Source organism: Calonectris borealis, chromosome 1, assembly GCF_964195595.1.
Source record: "Calonectris borealis chromosome 1, bCalBor7.hap1.2, whole genome shotgun sequence".
Classification (NCBI taxonomy): Eukaryota; Metazoa; Chordata; class Aves; order Procellariiformes; family Procellariidae; genus Calonectris; species Calonectris borealis.
In genome coordinates this window covers 45354368-45372786 of record NC_134312.1, presented here as the reverse complement: position 1 = coordinate 45372786, position 18419 = coordinate 45354368, and the positions used below count along the sequence as shown (strand labels likewise).

At 35.7% G+C, this 18419-nt stretch overlaps 1 protein-coding gene across 1 annotated transcript in view; it reads left to right on the top strand.

Moving 5' to 3' along the window:
- Positions 1-18419, top strand: part of PPFIA2 (PPFI scaffold protein A2) — a 349091-nt gene that overhangs the window by 240915 nt on the left and 89757 nt on the right. The window lies entirely within an intron of this gene.

Below are 18419 nucleotides of genomic sequence, written 5' to 3'. Positions count from 1 at the left end.
AGCATGCAGCCATCTGTAACAAATCCTAAAATACTGATAGCATGTTCAGATTTTGCGTTGACTTTTCATCTAGTTTGAATGTCCCCTATGTATTCTTTAGAAGAAACCGATTTGTAAGACAGCCTGTGATTAACAGAAAGGATGCGTAGTCTGTGCTCATGTGTTCGTGGAGAGCTTCTTGAGGAAAAACCTAGCGGAAGGTAGAGGCTTTTTATTCCTTCACTTATCCAGTGTGTTTAATAGTTCTTCTAATAAAATCTTTGATATCGAGTGCTTGGTAACTTGTATGTATCACTCTGTTTTCAGTATTAGGTTACAAAGACAATTGTTACTTTCTATTTTTATTTTCCAAATATTCTAAAATCCCAAATATGGATGGATTAGGGTGCTTCAGGATGTTACTGCTGTTAAGGAAGGAGTCAGATTCTTCCACTGAAATGATAGATTCAGGCTACTAAGCATCTCCACTGCAATTTTGATGTTTTTCTTAGAACCTTGTGTTGTGGCTAATACCTCTTCCTTCATTTTCCTTACTTGTGGAATTTTTAATGGGATTTGTTATATAAAGATTTGTGACTAGAGTGAATCCCAGGGTCACAGATTTATTATTGAAGAGTAGAGTTTAGTTTTACTCCGATTATTCACAAAACAGCCTGAGATCTATTGCACCTCTCAATTTTCTGCTATGGCACATCCCTATGTATCAATAAGCATGCATACATTACTCTTAAGCTGCTATAAGCTGTTAATTGTACTTTCTAAAGAAAAGAAAAATCTAAGTTTTGTAAGATAATGCTTAAAGGAACATGGCAAAAGGTAAAAAAGCTATGTAAAACTGTGATTTGCTAATTGTTCTTTCTTTACTGTTCCCCAAACCTGCTGTGCAGCTAAGGAGCAATTGTTTAAATAGACATTAAAAGCGCAGACTGCTAGATGTTTGAAACATATTTTGCAAATCTCATCAAATCTACTTCATTTTTTTGTCTGACAGACACATTTGACTTAATGAAACCTTGGTCCCCCATGATTAGAAACACGGGTGGTTTAATGCTTTGGTCTTATCTCTGAATAAATGATGACTGGAGATTAGAAATTCCCAGTTTCCTCTAAAATTTGCAGCACAAACTCTCCATAAAATTAGCATATTCATAAAAATGAGCATAAGCCTAATCCAGTGTGTTCTTTTTTCTGTTTGGGTGTGTTTTAAAAAACATTTCTAGGATGCTTATTCTGAAAACAAGTTAGGTACCGCTACTCTATCATCACAATGTCATCTTCCTTTTGTTCTGTAGTCTGGATACCATGTACTTTCTGGGAAAGATGGGCATGTCCTAAATTCATTACTGTATAACAATTTAATGTGAACATTTCCTGCAAGAATTTGCAGAGATCCTTTTCCTACCTTGTTGCTCTGACTACATCTTCATCTGCTGGATCTGCTGAGTTTCTCCTTATTCTCTTTTTCTGAAAGCAGAGAGAGGCTTAGCTTTGCTTTTACAATCTCACACTGACCTAAAAGTTTTCAGTGATGTCACCCAATTCCATCCTTACCACATGAATTCTCCTGCACTCCAGACAATTTCCCCTCTAGGCCTTGCAGTGTTTTCTTACCTGTTGCTTCACATTAGAAAAGTTTTGAATAACACTGCTTTATTTGACTCCTTAAACATCATTCCTGTAACCTTCATTACTGATTATTGTTAAGCAAGCAATAACAAATTTTTAGTCTTTCACATCTTTTCTTTTTTCCAACTCTTTGGTCCAAATAATTAAAGAAAAGTAACTAGGAAATCTGTGACAAATATTCTTTCTATTCTTTTGTTTAAATGTTATATTCTCATTTTCATAATACCTGTGGCCTAAGTTTTCAGACCTTTGCCTTTGGGGTGAAGCTGTATTTCTATTTGCATAAAAAAATGTGGCCTAATCTTAATTACAACTTCGAGTGCTGCAGAAATATAAATATTTATTGGTATATTTAGTAGTAATATATTCCATCTTCACATTTATGTTGGAGTGCTTTTATTGCACATTTGTACTATGATTATTATTGCATTACTACACTCCCAGCAGAGCTCCAGTAAAGGACCAGGACTCCATTTTGTTGTAAAAAAAAAATATTAAAACCTGGTTCCTTCTCCAGACCATTTATAGTATAAATTTGCCTCGTAGTGTCCATTGCTCATACAGCTGTGGAACAGATAATTATTGTAAAGCCAAGGTAGCACAGTGACCTGTGCAACACATGTGGTGGACATCACTTACTGTTTTTAGTATCATACGAGCTCTGCGAATATCACTTGCAACACTCAGGCTAATCTGGTCCTTTTTGAATATTCTTGCTCCTAAAAGCATTGAGGTTATTTTAACAGGGGTGACTGGTTTATTCTTCCTACAGCAGAAAAAGTAGATGCAATCTGGTAGAATTCATGGGTGCGATGATTGACTTCGTAAGTACTGATAGATGAACTTGGCTAAATTGCATACCTTGATTTTTGACAGCTGATGGCTGTAATGGCAACTACTCAGGTGCACAGTCTGCCACACAATTGTTGTCCTGGCAGACCACATAAATCCTGGTACGCTGCAGTGCTCATCCTGGTGTGCTCACCTCGTCACAACTCCATGCCTGAGAGTTAAATACCTAGCACATGCCGTCACCCCAGCTCCATGCCTGGTTTTTTAACGGAAGAGAGGCTGGGGCTGCAGGCGTGCAGCCTCCGTGAGGACCTGAGTCTAAATAACTGTAGGACATACTATCCAGGGCTCACTACACAGCACAACTATTCTGCAATTAATCAGCATGTATGGAAAGTTTCTGTTTTCTGGACCTCATGAAGTTGAGTTACTGGAGTTATTTTAGGAGTCTGTACTATGTTTTATATTCATCAGTAAATAGGGATCATGGAGCGTGCCTGACATTTCTGCACAACAAACAAATATATCAATACATGACACAGAGCTGTGAAGCTGAAGAACATATCTCAGAAAGTGATTAAAGGATCTTCTGATATCTTCTCTACTTTATTCCAGAAAACTACAGAATAGCAAAACTCTTAAGTTTCTAGCACAAATTTTGTGGATTTCTTATTTACCACATATTCCTCACCCAAAGTAGAAAAAAAAGGGAGAAAGAGGAGATGGGATGACAGCCAAAGAAATACAAGCTGGGAGGAGAACACAGGGATGGCAGGAGCCAGATGTGTGGCTGAGCATATTTCACAATAGTTTGCCTACACACCTGAAAACTCCAGGAGATTAATGAAACTGGAAGGTTATTTGTGTATGGTTAGCTTAGGCATTGTTCGTAGTCAGCATGAGATTAGACACTGGGATAATTTCAGATTGGATTTAACGTCAGCCTGTTTAGGGAGCTTATGAATCAATGGAATACAACTCTCACCGGCCCTGATTTCATAAGGTTATGTTAGCAAATGCCTTACTTTAAACACACCAACTTGCTAAAGAACATAGCATATATTTAAAGTCGTGCTTAGCTGAATTGCACTGTAGAGCTCACTATTACTTGTACAAAGGATATCAGTGAAAATTTTAATGTCTAATGTTTAATTTGCTCACAGTATGCACACAGTGCCTTTCATGAGACATCGGAAAGAATACATCACTTCTCTTTGACCTGTTATTTTGGGATTCATAAGCTTTGAAATGTATGCCTTTTTATCCTGCATTGGAGGTATAAATTCAGGTTTAAGAATGTAGTTGATTATCTTTCCGTCTGTATCAGCTTCATGATCATTTGACATTTTTCAAATTAGTTTTCATGTGGATCAAGATAATTTCACTGCAAGAATCAGTCTTGTTGATTCTCTATCATTAATAATCTTCTTGTGCATCCATCCTGATGAAAATGCAAAACACATACCCATTATCCTTTGTTTTTAATCCGCTGGAACAATATATTGTTTTATCTTTTGTTTAATGTGCTTCTTTGGAATGATTATGCAATTTTGTGCATATTTGTTAAATATTACATGATTTCTTAGGAACATCTACATCCACTAACTCTCAAACCAGATTTTAAATAGTATGACAAGATCACGGTATTATGTTCTATGCCTATTACTCTCCCAAATCATTTTTTTTATGTATGAATAAGCCTTACATGCTGCATTTGAATAAAAGATTTAAATTAATGACATGAGCCAGTAAATCAACTTTAATCTTCAATAGGTTCGTATTTATTAATCAATATTCCCATTAACATATGAACCAAAAAATTTATCATTTGTATTTTCATATTAGATCACCTCAACCCAACAGTGCACGTGCAGCTCTAAGAGTATTCTGCAAATTCATAAGGTAGTTAACTAGCAATACAGTAAAAACTAACGTCTGTGAGCAGTGTCAGCAATAACGTAAATCAAGAGTAATTTGGCACTCAAAGGTCTGTATTGGCCCTCCATTGTCAAGAGGCAGAGCAGGGTCCACAAGTGTGACAAATTGATTCACATTTGTTACCGATAGACTACAAAGAAAATTACTGCCATTTTGCTACTGCTCTGCTAGCACTGATAAAACAGCTTAGTGATAAAATATCTGTGAGAAAAATAGGAACAGAGACTGTGCTGGGGTATACAAAGAATAGATGTATCTTGGTAAATGCTTACCTACGTAGTTATATCAGGAGATTTTTAAAATCAGGTTTTTTTATTTTAGTGCAAACAAGTTCCCATCATATGTCTGTAATAGAAATAAATATAGAAATAATTTTACAAAAATGTAAAAAATATTTTGTGTTTTATGGGGCAAAATTAGATACTCAGACTTTGGGATCTTGATTGGAAAATATCAGCACTAGGAAATATTAAATAATCTTCATTAATATTAATAGGGACTATCAATGTATAGGTGGAATTATTCCAAGAGGAGTTGTAGAGAGCTTGTTTTACTTGGTTCAGTCCATGAGAAATGATCCAGCTTGCTTGACATTGCACCTGGAGAGTGTAGTTTGGACACCTTTAATCATGTAGAATCCATGGTTACAAAAAAGGAGGAAAAAAAAAAAACATATGTTCAATGCCTTTGCATTAGAAAATGGCTATCATGTTAGATTCTTTTCTGCAGGCATCCTAGAATAAAACCATTATTTTAGAAGTTCCACTTCTGAAGAACATTCTTTGTCATTAAAAATATATAAAAATTGTATCAGTGAGGAACATATCCTTGATTTCACTGGAGAAATCTGTGGAAAAAAATGACTCCCAGTAAGAATGCCATTGAAAAGTATTAAAATCTTGACTAAAATTAAATGGGTACATTTGGTTTAATATTTGAAATATAGGCTTTAATTCACTCTACTGTGCTTTGATTTCAACAGACCAGGAGTTAGATTTAAGTTGGGATTTCTTCAGCTTGTGCATGCAGATCAGGGCTTTGATACTCTTTGATATTCTGAATTGTAGTTCTGGAGTAAGGTTCATTTCCTTTCTGGATTTTTACTCATATCCTATCTATCTGTTGTATTGTCATGTTTTGTACAATCAGTAGCACAGATGGTGATTTTAATACAGATACTCTGTACAGGAAAATCTAATAGAACTACACATGCAGAATAGTGGGGTTTTCATAACAGATGTGTCCAGTCAAAATAAATCTAAACAATCTCAAAGTCTCTAGGTGACAATATGCAGGCAAAGAATACAAAATTTCATTTGGGGAAGACTGTTTTTACTTAGAGGGAAATATATTAATGTAATCAGAAAAGGAAAATGGATTTGCAGTGCAAATAGCTAAATACTTCATTTTAACCTGAGTAGGATTTTTCAAACTGAACTGTAGACCTTAAGCATGGGTAGTTATCAATTAAATGCTTATGTACTAAGAGCAACTACATAAAGCCCTAGAGGCACATTATTTTATTTATATTCAATGTCCTGGATACTAAAAATATGTTTGTATGTCTAAACATATATATCCATATATATAATTATATACACAGGGTGTATATATATAAAAATAAAATATCTGTGTATATATTATTATATATAGCATATATATACACACATTATATATATATATTTCATATATTGTTGAAAACAATGAAGATCATAATGTTTCTGCCAAATCCACCCTCAGCTCTGACCAGCTAGAAATCAGTCCCTGTACTACCAATGAACTCTCTTACTAGTGTCTTTGTGAAAGTAATAATAAAAGAATAATAATTTTGCTACTATTTTGTTGAGCTTGGTTAGAAAAAAAAAAGCAAGGGAAATTAGTCAGCAGGTGTCAAATACACACTATAATGCAACCATGTAATTGATATTTATTATTATTTTTCCATTGTGCTACTCTCTGTAAAAGACCGTTCTTTCACTGTATCATATTTCATACAATTTTTGTGACAAATTAAAAGTAGCACATTTTTGTTTACTTAGATAAGGGTTTCTGAAGAAAATGTACTGAAATGTACCTGGTAATCTTCTGCGAAAAATCTTGACAGATATTCTTTTTCATAATAGCAACTGCACAATTGCTTTAAATGACTCCTATTCTGTTTACAAAGTGTTGCCAGTACACCATAGAAATAAATGGTGCATGCTCTAGACTACGTGCCGTAGCACAAGACAGTTATTTACACAGTAACGCTTAATTTGGTTCAGAATTCATAATGAAGCAAAGGAGACTAATAAGCCCTATTTCCTTATTACCAGCCTGAAACGTTGGTGTATTATTACAGTTAAAGTATACAAATGACTGCTGATCCAGGCACTTAGCATTCAGAAGGAGTCAGGGCTCAGTGGCGGTGCAAGCGGATGGCAGGAGGCCCTGCGAGCGGTCCCCTGCTGCAGCCAGCTGAGTGCCACGGCTGTGGGCTACCCACGGACCACAGTACCCTTGTCACCAACAGAAGTGAGCTTCGTAGGCATGTCGATAAAACTCTGATAGCCAGCACCTGTCAACAGTTACCACGAGCACAAACCACCAACAGTAAAAGATCACACGTGTGGTTGGTTTTTTCATGTTTTCCAGTTAAAATTGTGAATTCACCACAGATTCAGAGCCTCTCCAGTCATCTTTGCATGTTGTCATTCATTATTTGCACTTCAGTTAAATGAAAGCAGAGCCCGAAAGTGCTAGCCACCACACAAGCAGGGTCACAGAGAACAGTGCCTACGTCAAGATTACAAGAATAAAATAATCAAGACATACCAGAAGCTGCAGGAGCAAGATGTTTTAGCTTTCTTTGACAGAACTTGAAGCATAGAAGGTAAAGACTGACTTAAACAATAAAAGCTGTAACCGAAGGCTGGAGCTCAGTGTACTACCTCCTCCTTTTGCCACCAGGTAAAGACCCCTGACTTTTTAAGTCAACTGTCTTTTACAACACTCCTCTGATCAGCTTAAAAAATGTTGCTGTAAACCTGAATGTACGTTCTCTTGCAGAGCTCACTAGCAAGTGCTGGATTTCTAGTAATGACAAGGCAACGCTTCTTGGCTCTTAAGGAGTAAGAGTGTAGAGATTCTATTTCAATTTCCACTTATTTAAACTCCATATAGCACAAACGTACAAGATCTGCTTTCATTAGACCTACTACTGTCTAATCTCCATAAAGACTCCCTCACGAGGATGATTTCACCTTGATGGGTATTTCTCCGTAGCAATGAAAGCTAAACAGCAATACTAATAAAAGGTCAACAATCTCAAAAAGGAAGGAAGAGAAGAATTTATGATGTAAAAATATTGAAAATATGTATTACTCATAACTCCTACAGGTTTTTTCTTTGAACGAAGTAGTATTTTTCTTGACACGTCAGGACACGTTTTAAAGGGCTCAATTATGTAAAGTTTCTGGAAAGCTCACCTCTTAAATAGCAATAAAATACACCAGAATCCAAGCAAATATAAAATAAACCTAGCTGATGCTGTCAGTCAGGCATGAACACTTAGTTTACAAGTGAATTTTCAGAGTGCAACAAAAGCCCTGCTTGCAAATTTGTCTGATTCTTTTTGTTTTAAGTAGTTGCATGGGAGAGAAGACAAAGTAGTAAGTAAAAAAAAAAAAAATTATTATTTTTTCTTTCCCCAAAGTGCATTGTTAGTCCTGAAGGTTTCATTCCCTACCTTCCAAAGTTATTTTTGCAGTCTGAAAAGACTTTTTTTCTTTTCCTTTGTTCTCTTAAAGTGTGGCTAATGTTGATTACAATGCTGTACAGTTCATAGTTATTTTAACTCCTACCTGTTGTGAAAATAAATCTCTAAGTCCATATTTGAGCTTTTAAATATAACTGGTTGCAAAGCTCAGAGCCTGCATTGCTGAATGGAAAAACTAAAGCATTTTGGCACTGAAGTCATCTTCAGGGAGATTCATTTTTATCTGTTGTTTTAAAAGACTCTGTACGGATTTATGAGAAGTTTGATTTATGAAGTCAGAGTATACATTTATGATAGCCTGAAGAGCATCTTGCATTCACTCTCTCAAATGCTATGTATATAGCCTGTCATCAATCCTACGCAGTTCATTTGATCATGATACTGAAACGTACTGAAATTTTAGCTACCACTAAGGGAAAGAAAGGTCCTCCCCACTGCAAGCCAACACCTCACTCTTCCATGTGTGTTTATTAATTTCATTTTATACATGGATAGGTCCAAAATTCTGTATTTGCTTGTCTGTTGGGGAAAAAAAAAAATCTGTCACTGTGGTAGATGAGAAGGAATTTCCATTATTAGACAAGTTTGTGAATCTTAGACTTTCATCTGGTGTTGTCTAGTAAATAATGGTGAGAAGGTGGTTGAGCCACACACACCACCTCTGCCCCTGGGTTTTCAGAGCATTTTAGTGGTCTTATTACTAGACCATCTCACTAGTACGTGTTTCATCACTGTTATTCAAAGATGAGGCAAGCTCTCTACTTGGGCTCTTCCTTTGATCAATGTAGAAAATGAAACCAATCAGAATTTGTGACTCAATCCCATTGATTGCTGGAAATAATTAAAACATTGTTGATCTTTATGACAGGCTAAGAAAGTCGTCATTAGTGGATGACTAAATAGAGTTGGTTACGTCATGTTGATTAGTATGTAAGTTTTTATTTGAAAAAGGAAGTCTTGTGAGAGTTTAAATGGCAGGTGTCAGGATGATATCTGCCAAAACCACCTAAGCCAGTGCACTGCTTTACGCATTGAAATTCAAATAAGTCTTGTTGCAGTGCAGTCAAGCTGCTGATCCTGAGATCTGCTAATCCGAGTGCTCCATGTGTGCCTCTTCAGGGCAGCTAGCGCTCGGTTGGTACCTCTGCTTCTTACCGCGAGAGCTTGTGATCCAACCGCTGTCCTGCGGGGCCTGTGGTTACATCCACTTCTGTGCTATTTACTGGAAGACCCTGTATCCTGGCACGTTCAAGGCTTCCTCTGAGATCCTGCAAACAATGACAGCATGATGTGACTTAGAAGTGGATTCTTTCATGCAAAATATGATTTATTGTGCCAAAAGGTGCCATGTCATGATTTTGCCTTTCCTGCCTGGTTTCTTATCTCATTCCAGAGCACATAATACAACATGAACAAATACGCAGGGACATGTGCAATACTCATATGTATGAATGCAGGGGTTTCCACCAGTTCTTCAGGCTGTATATGTTAGGCATATTTGAAAATAGGACTGTTCCATTGGAAAATGTTTAAAGCCTAGAAATGGCTAATCTTCTTGCCGGAACAAATTAAAAATCTTTATAATGTATCTACTTTCAGGCAAAATTTAATTGCTCATTCAAAACATTTGCCTCTATACTGTAAAGACAGATTTCCATTCAAATCTTTTCATACTAGTTTGACTACTTCTAAACCATCACATTATAACACCTATACAAAGCTCTTGTTCGTCATTTCCCGAGTGGTCTGTCGTGCAAATTTATCAGTGATTCATTCACTGATGTGAATATGTGTGAAAACATATGCAGGTAAGTGTGTACTATGTTATGCTGGAATTGCTATGATTTGGCAATCATGAGGCTGCAAGTGATTACAAAGCAGTGGGACAAGAAGGAGTATCAGCTGGAAAGTGAGAGATGGAAAGACTTTCAGTCACCACTGTGACAATTTGTGTTGCCTTTGGTTTGTAAATTGCATTAACTTTGTAGACTGGAGGAATCTGCTAAGAAATTTCAAATCCCCGGTAGATTTTTTCTCTGTATTTGTATAACATCCCCTGCCCCTATAACAGAGAACGCATTTCTGTGCCTCGGGTACCACAGTTCCTAGTTTTGCATCCTATATGCAACGGTGTTGAAATGGAAACTTGTGAACAGCGAGTCCTAGGCACTTATTCATGCTGATATTCTGCTGATAAACTCAGATTGAGAGGATGCAGGCACGAACGTCTTAAAGTACTGCAGCTAAATCTGTCACACCTCAACTGACAGAGTCATTAAAATTGCAGTAAAAGCTGAAACTATTCAGTGGGAATTCTAATTAAATATTGAAAGTCTCTTTTGAATAGGATTATTAAAAGATTCCTTTTTACTCATGGAGAAATACAATTAAAATTAATATTTTGACATATCTGAGGTTTTTATATAAGTGCTGTTCTTACAATTTACAGCAGGTATCCAGGTGACCTCCGCTGAATGAAGTGCATCCTTCCTAAACATGCCCCCAGGAGCACATAAAATCTCACATAATTGTCTTAGTTTGGTTAAAATGCCCTTCCCCTCATGAAAAAATCTCCTTTTATAATACCTGCTTTTTACTCTGATTCAAAAAAGTATCAATTTGTTTTTCCTGAAGAGGTTTTGCAAGTGTGCATCCCATGCTGTGTTTTTCCTCCACCAAAGAGTGAAAGAAATATAGTGTACTGTTTATAAAAGATCCTGATAATACAAAATGCTGATTACCATTATAATTCCTTTCAAAAGTTACATATAAAATGTCAAGAAAATATATGTGCATTTCTGACCCTATAACTAAAATAAAATATTAATAATGACAAATTTATTGTACAATTGAAACAATTTCAACCACTCTATTTAAATATCTCTGAACTCTCTAACCAGTGGCTTCTGAAAGGCTGTGTTGAGGTTAACACAAATTAGAAATATAACTGGAAAAGGCTATACTTATGTTTATGTATCAGGATTTAAATTTCCATTGAAGCAAAAGGAAATCACCTCGGTCTCTAAGCATCCTTTATTCCCCATGCTACACTTAATGTTTACCACATAAAATGCTAGACATTGATTAAAGCTTAACACAAGCTACCCCTGTCAAAATTAAGGCAAAGTCAGAGGTGGACCAGGAGTCTGAATTATGTTCTCAGAAGACTGAAATCTGATATTTAATACTGTTTAAATATAGACTGTTCTGATAGAATAATGTAGGAGGACATCCAAGTAGGCAATTTCACTGTTCTCTGACAGACTTACATAAATAAGAGCTGGATGAAAAACTGACACAATATAGTCACAAGAAGTTTGGTTTAGCATACTATCCATGAAAAAAAAAACATTTTCTTGATAAGAGATTAAACAAAAAGCCTTCTAGATCTGTCAGCTGTAACAAAGTAAAACATAGTTGGCAGTGATTTTAATTGCCTAAGACAGATTTGTTTCAATCTTGGAAGACCAAAGAAACAAATTCAGTGGTTTAAGGTGGGGCAAGTTTATACAAAACAGCTTTTCAAAAGCTTAAAATAATTGTCTTCAACGCCTTACATTTTTTAAGTGATGCAGGTTCTTACTGTTCTTAGGGGACCGTCTAACATTATATATGTGTGTTTAGAGCCTCTGTAAACAAAAAAACATTATATTTAACTTGTTCTAAAACTATTTAAATTAATGATAAATTAAATAAATTTGAAGTAGCAAATTTGAAATAATTAAGTAAAAAAAATTTCCTACGGTTTTAAATTAGAAAGAATCCTGCAAAAAGATACCTCTGTAAATGTTTGGCCTTATATATTTATTAATTAAATAAAATATTTTTATATCTCTCCATATTGTAATCATTTATTCAATGGAAAGCAAAATTAAATCAAAATTATTACAGTAATTACATTTAAATCCTTTACTGGCAGATGGTTTTAAATACAATTTAAATAGAAAAAAAACATTAAAGAAAAAGTCAATAGAGAAATTGATTATGCAACTATTTTAAAAATTAGAATAGGATTTTATTTAGCCTACACAGAGGCCATATACTTTTGAAAACATATAACTAATTTTTTTTTTTCTCTGTACCGTACTGTGTACAGTACTCTGTGCTGTATACACACTGTGAGAATGGAAGTATGCATCCATAAGGTAACTGGAACAGTTTTCCCCACCGTGTCTGAGAAGTGGGCAGGACCAGGTTAGTGTATAATACCATATTACAGGCATGCTTTTTACTTCATAACTTGAGTTATTTCTGGAATTTCTTCGGTCCTTTGATGGTATTTATTTTGCTTAAATTTAGCCATCATAATGGGAGCCTCTAGTTTAAGATAATCGTCTGTTTTCCCATTAGTCAGGAGAAAAGATATGCATGTCGTTCTTCCCACCTATTTCAGACATAGAAGACCGGCTGTTGATGTTTCTCTCTCTACGTTTATAGAAGGCATCAGATAACCACTTTAATCTAAGCATTCAATGTTTTGGCTTTTCAGTTATCCTGCTCTGTGCCAGCTGGATAAGTTCAAGATTTTCAGCTCAGTTATGGTAATTCTGCCTTAAGTCACTGGGTGATACAGGATGCCAAAGGCTGAAACTTAGCATTTTTGCTCTGAGTACACTATGCTCTGTGCTGGGGTCAGACATGGAGAACTCACTTTTTACAGAACAGCAGCACTGGGAACAAGGCCTGAGGAGCCAAGATTTCAAGTAAAGGAGATTGTTATGTTTAGGAAAAGTATGCAGAATACTATCCTTGTAATTTACAGTATATGATATACATTGATAGTAACAACAGGATGTCAGAACACTTACAGGGAAAGCCTAGTGGTGTCGTTATTTTGTCTGGACCCTAACTAGTCAATATGCTCTGATTCACCCCAAATCTTATCAGGTAACACCACCAGCGATCATCTCAGACTTCCAAACCCTGAGCTTTCAACTACAAAATCATTCTTCTGTCTAAAGTTATCATTCTTCCTTCCTGGAGTTTTCAGCCCTACTTATGGACCAAGTATCACCATGATTTATATCAGAAAAAGGAATGCATTTAGTTCCTTTCCACCAACCTGGAGAGATTTCAACTTAATATTTGAATAGGGAAATATTTTCATACATATTTATATCTTGTATCTAAACCGTATCTGACAAGTTTCTTGGTGTTTTGTAGGTTATGGCTGCTCTCTTATTGGATTTAAAGTAATTTGATCAAGAAAATAAATTGTCAGGCTTGTACTTACACATCTGATTGCAAAGTAGCAGTCATCTTTCGTTCAGCACACGCACACAAAAAAGCCCCAAACAGGGCAAAAAGCAGCCGAAAAGTCACACATCTCTCTGAACAAAGCTGTAAAGGAATTGAAGAATGGCAGTGCTTTGAGGGAAAGTCTGGCACTGAGCCAGTTAGTGCTCCTAGGAAATCTAATAAAAGCTTTTCCACAGATGCTCGAGATATGTTTATCAGAAGTAAAGAGACAGGAGTGAAGTTCTGTAAATGTAAGACAGATTTTTGAATGACATCAGACAGAACAGACCAACAAGTGCGCAATAAAAAAGTGGATCTATAGTAGGCAACTATTAATAAAACAAGTGTAATAAAATGGTAGTTCCTTTTCATTGCTGTTATAGGTAAGTATATTATGTATTCATCATAAAGTTAATTATCTGAAGCCTCGAACTATAATGAGGTAACAAATGGCCACTCAAACAACCGGGAGTAGAGAGCTGATTAAGTTTTAGCAGCAGAGCTACCCAGTCATTTAGGATTTTATATGTTTAGAAATGGATTCTGACCTCACACCTCTGAAATAGTTTTAAATTAATTATTAGGGGGAGGAGAAGGACCTGGGGGTGCTGCTTGACAGCCAGCTGAACATGAGCCGGCAGTGTGCCCAGGTGGCCAAGAAGGCCAACGGCATCCTGGCCTGTATCAGAAATAGTGTGGCCAGCAGGAGCAGGGAGGTGATCGTGCCCCTGTACTCGGCACTGGTGAGGCCGCACCTCGACTACTGTGTTCAGTTTTGGGTCCCTCACTACAAGAAGGACATTGAGGTGCTGGAGCGTGTCCAGAGAAGGGCAACGAAGCTGGAGAAGGGTCTGGAGCACAAGTCTTATGAGGAGCGGCTGAGGGAACTGGGGTTGTTTAGCCTGGAGAAGAGGAGGCTGAGGGGAGACCTCATCGCGCTCTACAACTACCTGAAAGGAGGTTGTAGCGAGGTGGATGTTGGTCTCTTCTCCCAAGTAACTAGTGATAGGACGGGAGGAAATGGCCTCAAGTTGCGCCAGGGGAGGTTTAGATTGGACATTAGGAGAAATTTCTTCACTGAAAGAGTGGTCAGGCCTTGGAACAGGCTGCCCAGGGAAGTGGTTGAGTCCCCATCCCTGGAGGTATTTAAAAGACGTGTAGATGAGGCGCTTAGGGCCATGGTTTAGTGGGCGTGGTGGTGTTGAGTTGATGGTTGGATCCAATGATCTTAGAGGTCTTTTCCAACCTTAATGATTCTATGATTATTTTGTAAAATGCCGTAAGTAAATGTGGTTGGAAATGCTTTTTCCTGCTTCATTTTATGTCTTGTGAGAGACTTGGCACCATGAATAAATCCATTGCATCTTCATGAATAGTTTGTGTGTTCCAGTTTATTTTTATTTTGTCCAATGAGCCTAGTTCAAATGTTGCCATTTTTTGTGTGCTGGTATTTTCTCTCGTTTTGGTTATCCTTCACAGTTTGGTGGTTTTTGCAACTACAACGTGAATCATTTATTTCTTTCATTTGTATGTCTTAGTGTCCTACTACAGATAGTAATCAGACTAGTTCTCTTGCTAATTTGATGGAATTTATGCTATTGCTTACTGATTTATAATCTTGTGTAATCTTTATTCATTATGAAACTATTTTCTTACTACATTGTCCTTTTTCACCAGCATGGGTGATGGGTATGGTTCTATAACATCAGGTACTTCTTCAGATCACTTCTGGCTTATGTATTGATATCCTGCTCTATGGTGTATTTTAATATTTGAAATGAATATTTCCTTAACACCTGAGTTCAGACTACTATTTTCAAGTGTATAGGCATGAGATGTAGATTTGGTCATTTATGGAAATTAAGACCAGTTGTAATTTTGAATCTGAAATCTTGAATCCTAACTTCATAAAAAACGTATGATTTAGTAATGTCTGTAAATAATGTACACAAATCCTATTAAGATTTTGGAGGGAATTTATATTGGTAATATAGTAGGGATGTTTACCAAAACTGTAATTCAGAAAGCTGGGCTTTAGGAAAGTTGAAGAGATTTTAGAGTTGAGACAAAGATCTACAGAAATTGTGCTGCTTGTTTCTAGGTACCTTTAAATCCAGAAAACAGAATCTAAATAGATGGAAATTCTTAAAAGTTTCAGTGTTATAAAATTGTCCCTTGTCAGTCACAAAAACTGACTACAAAAGTGAGAAGAATGTTGACAACCAACATGCCTGTGAGAAGACAACAAGCTAAAGGAGTGTTTCTTTAGGTTATAGGATATTTTTATGGACTTAAGCCATAAAAATTAGAAAGGTCCAACTAGAAAAATAAGACTCTACATTTTAATCTTCTTAAGTTCACAACCATTGTTTCATTTTTCTCAATCAAAAAACAACTTTTCAGTTCAGCTGACTGAGCATGGCAAAGTTAGCAGGGAGCCAAATTTAGACTTGTGACAGGAAGCTATCTTTAGACTTAACTATGGAGAGACTAACATCTCTGCAATTTTACACTCACTTCAGATAAGAGTCACATTGAAATGTGTTGCTGTGGTCCAGGTCAAATCTTGACAAGTGTGCTAAACAGGAAAATAATGTCTGTGATAGCAATTTAGAAAAGGAATCTAATCATTTGAGGTCCATGATCAGAAGTTGCTAAGAAAAAAATACGTGAGATATTTGATTATATTTTAGCAGGTATTATTTGGACTTGAATATTTAGGTTGATTGTCCAGTTTGGGGTATCTATGCACATTTCTTTTCTATTAATCTGTCTTTTAATTTTTTTGATTTTGTTTTGTTTTTAGCAGAAATTACTCCGTCCTCAAGAATGTTACCCTTTACTTTTTCAAAAGAGAGCTTAGCATGAAAATCATGAAGAATTAAATCAAGAATTATTACCTTAGAGGGTTAAATAGTATGTAGGTACTTGGAAAACTGTCTGTAGACATGTTGCGTGGTAGATATGTTGAGTTGGATATCATAAACATAAAAGCATCAATATAAGAAATAGGTGTTTCTCAAAAGTAATATTACTGAGTTTTATCTATATTGAGCAATCAGTTTCTTACCTAGATCTGTGCTATTATCACTGTCTGCTGTTGTAATGGTCATTAGAATTTTAAGAAGATTCAGAGGCTACCTAGGAAAAAATGTAGAATCGTTTGTGTCTTCACCTTCACCTATTTCATCATCATCATCCATTCAGGCATGTTTTGGCTACCTGTGTAGAAAGTTACAGAAATTGTTCCGTGATTAAATTGGCACGTTTGCAAATAATTTGCACATTATTGAAAGTTCAAGTTAAATAAGAAATAAGTAATAAACATGAGTGTGATAGCAATTAAAAACCTTTTGCTTCAACAAACCGAAAAGTAAAAATTCATGGTTATTTCTAAGACACAGGAGAGTTTCCGTGCTTCCTTAGGAGCATTAATTCTGCCTTAATTTATTCATTAAATCAAGAAGAGAGAACAAGTATGAAAGCAAGTTAGCTGTGTGGTTCTTCACAACCTAGATCTGTTATCTGACGGCTACCCTAGAGCTGAAACTTTTAAGATGTGCCAGACTTCAAACTCCATGTTGTTCCTGTATATAGTTACTCTGCGTTCATTACAGTAATAAAACCATTGAAACAATAAGCTTTAACAATGATGGATTTCTGGCAAAGAAATTGTTCCCAAACATTCAGAAATCAACTGAATCCCCCAAAATAATGATACATGATATTGTATTCTTTTATTTGCCTTTCACTTTGAAGGGATAAACTAATTTTATTTTACTATTAATTATTTATTTATTTGTAAAGTGATGATCCTAGGATATCTAAAAACCAGCAGATGCTAAGAAAAAACAAACTGTGGAATATGTAATGAATTGATAAAATTTTGCAGTAGTGTTTATACAATATTCTTATTGAGCTAAAGGACAATTAAGGATTTGTATTAGACACAGGTGATAATTCAAAATGAAGACACAGGGAAGTCTGCATTTTAATGCATCAATGAAAGATTATCCTATGAAAATCCAGATCTATTGTTGGCTGCCAGTTAACATATCCAGTGATTTTATGTTTTTTTCACATGATGTATAATTACTCTCCATAAATCATAATTTTATAATATATACATTGAAATATCTCCCTTAACCTACCTGAAAGTCACTTTTAGCACTAATTGATGGCTAATTTTGCTTGGTAGGAACCATAATTTCTGTAGTTTAGATTTAAGAACCATTTGAACCGTAAAGAAAAAGAAATAAGTAAAGCTATTCAGAAAAAAAAAGATATTAAATTGCCGATTACTGTGTACAAAGGGAATCTATGCTAATGAGATTATAAAGACCTTTTTCTGTTATTTAAGACAGACCTAATTCTCTTATTTAAGCAAAATGTTTTAGAGCTCAGTGTATTTGTACCACCCCAAAAGACACAGATTGTCTCAGAGAGTTTTAATTCCCACTCTTTTATATTTTCCTATAATTGCTTTGGGTGAAATGTTGCCCTCAAGTCTCGGTCTTGGCACTGAAATCAGTGGGAGTCACATGAGTTCTACAAGGGCTGTAACTTGGAATTTAGTGAGCAGTGAATCAGGCTGACTCATATCACAACAGTCTTTGACATTTATGTTAAGGAAGAGTTGTTTAAAGTGATGTGTCCCTGAGATCTCAAATGCTGGTCAGAGCTGATTCAAATGGTCTTTACAATCAGAACTTAAACATAAGTTGAAAAACACATTTGAAAAAAACTTTTTTTCAAACTAAAGTATTCAGATCAAAGTAAATATATTTTAATGTAAATTAAAATTAAATTAAATTAAATTAAATTGGCTGGTGTACACACTTACCAGGTAGTACTGTCTTAAATTTTCCCTCCTACCCCATGCTTTTGTATTCTAGGACAGGACAGTGTTTTCGGGTGTTTCTGACAGATTTATGCAGACACAATACAGTGATAGAAGCCTTTAAATTTAGACCAGCTTTCCAAAAACGGCATCTATACAGCGTACCAGTGTTCTACTGTGTTTAATACACAATGTTATCCATTCAGTAAATAATTTATTGTATATGCT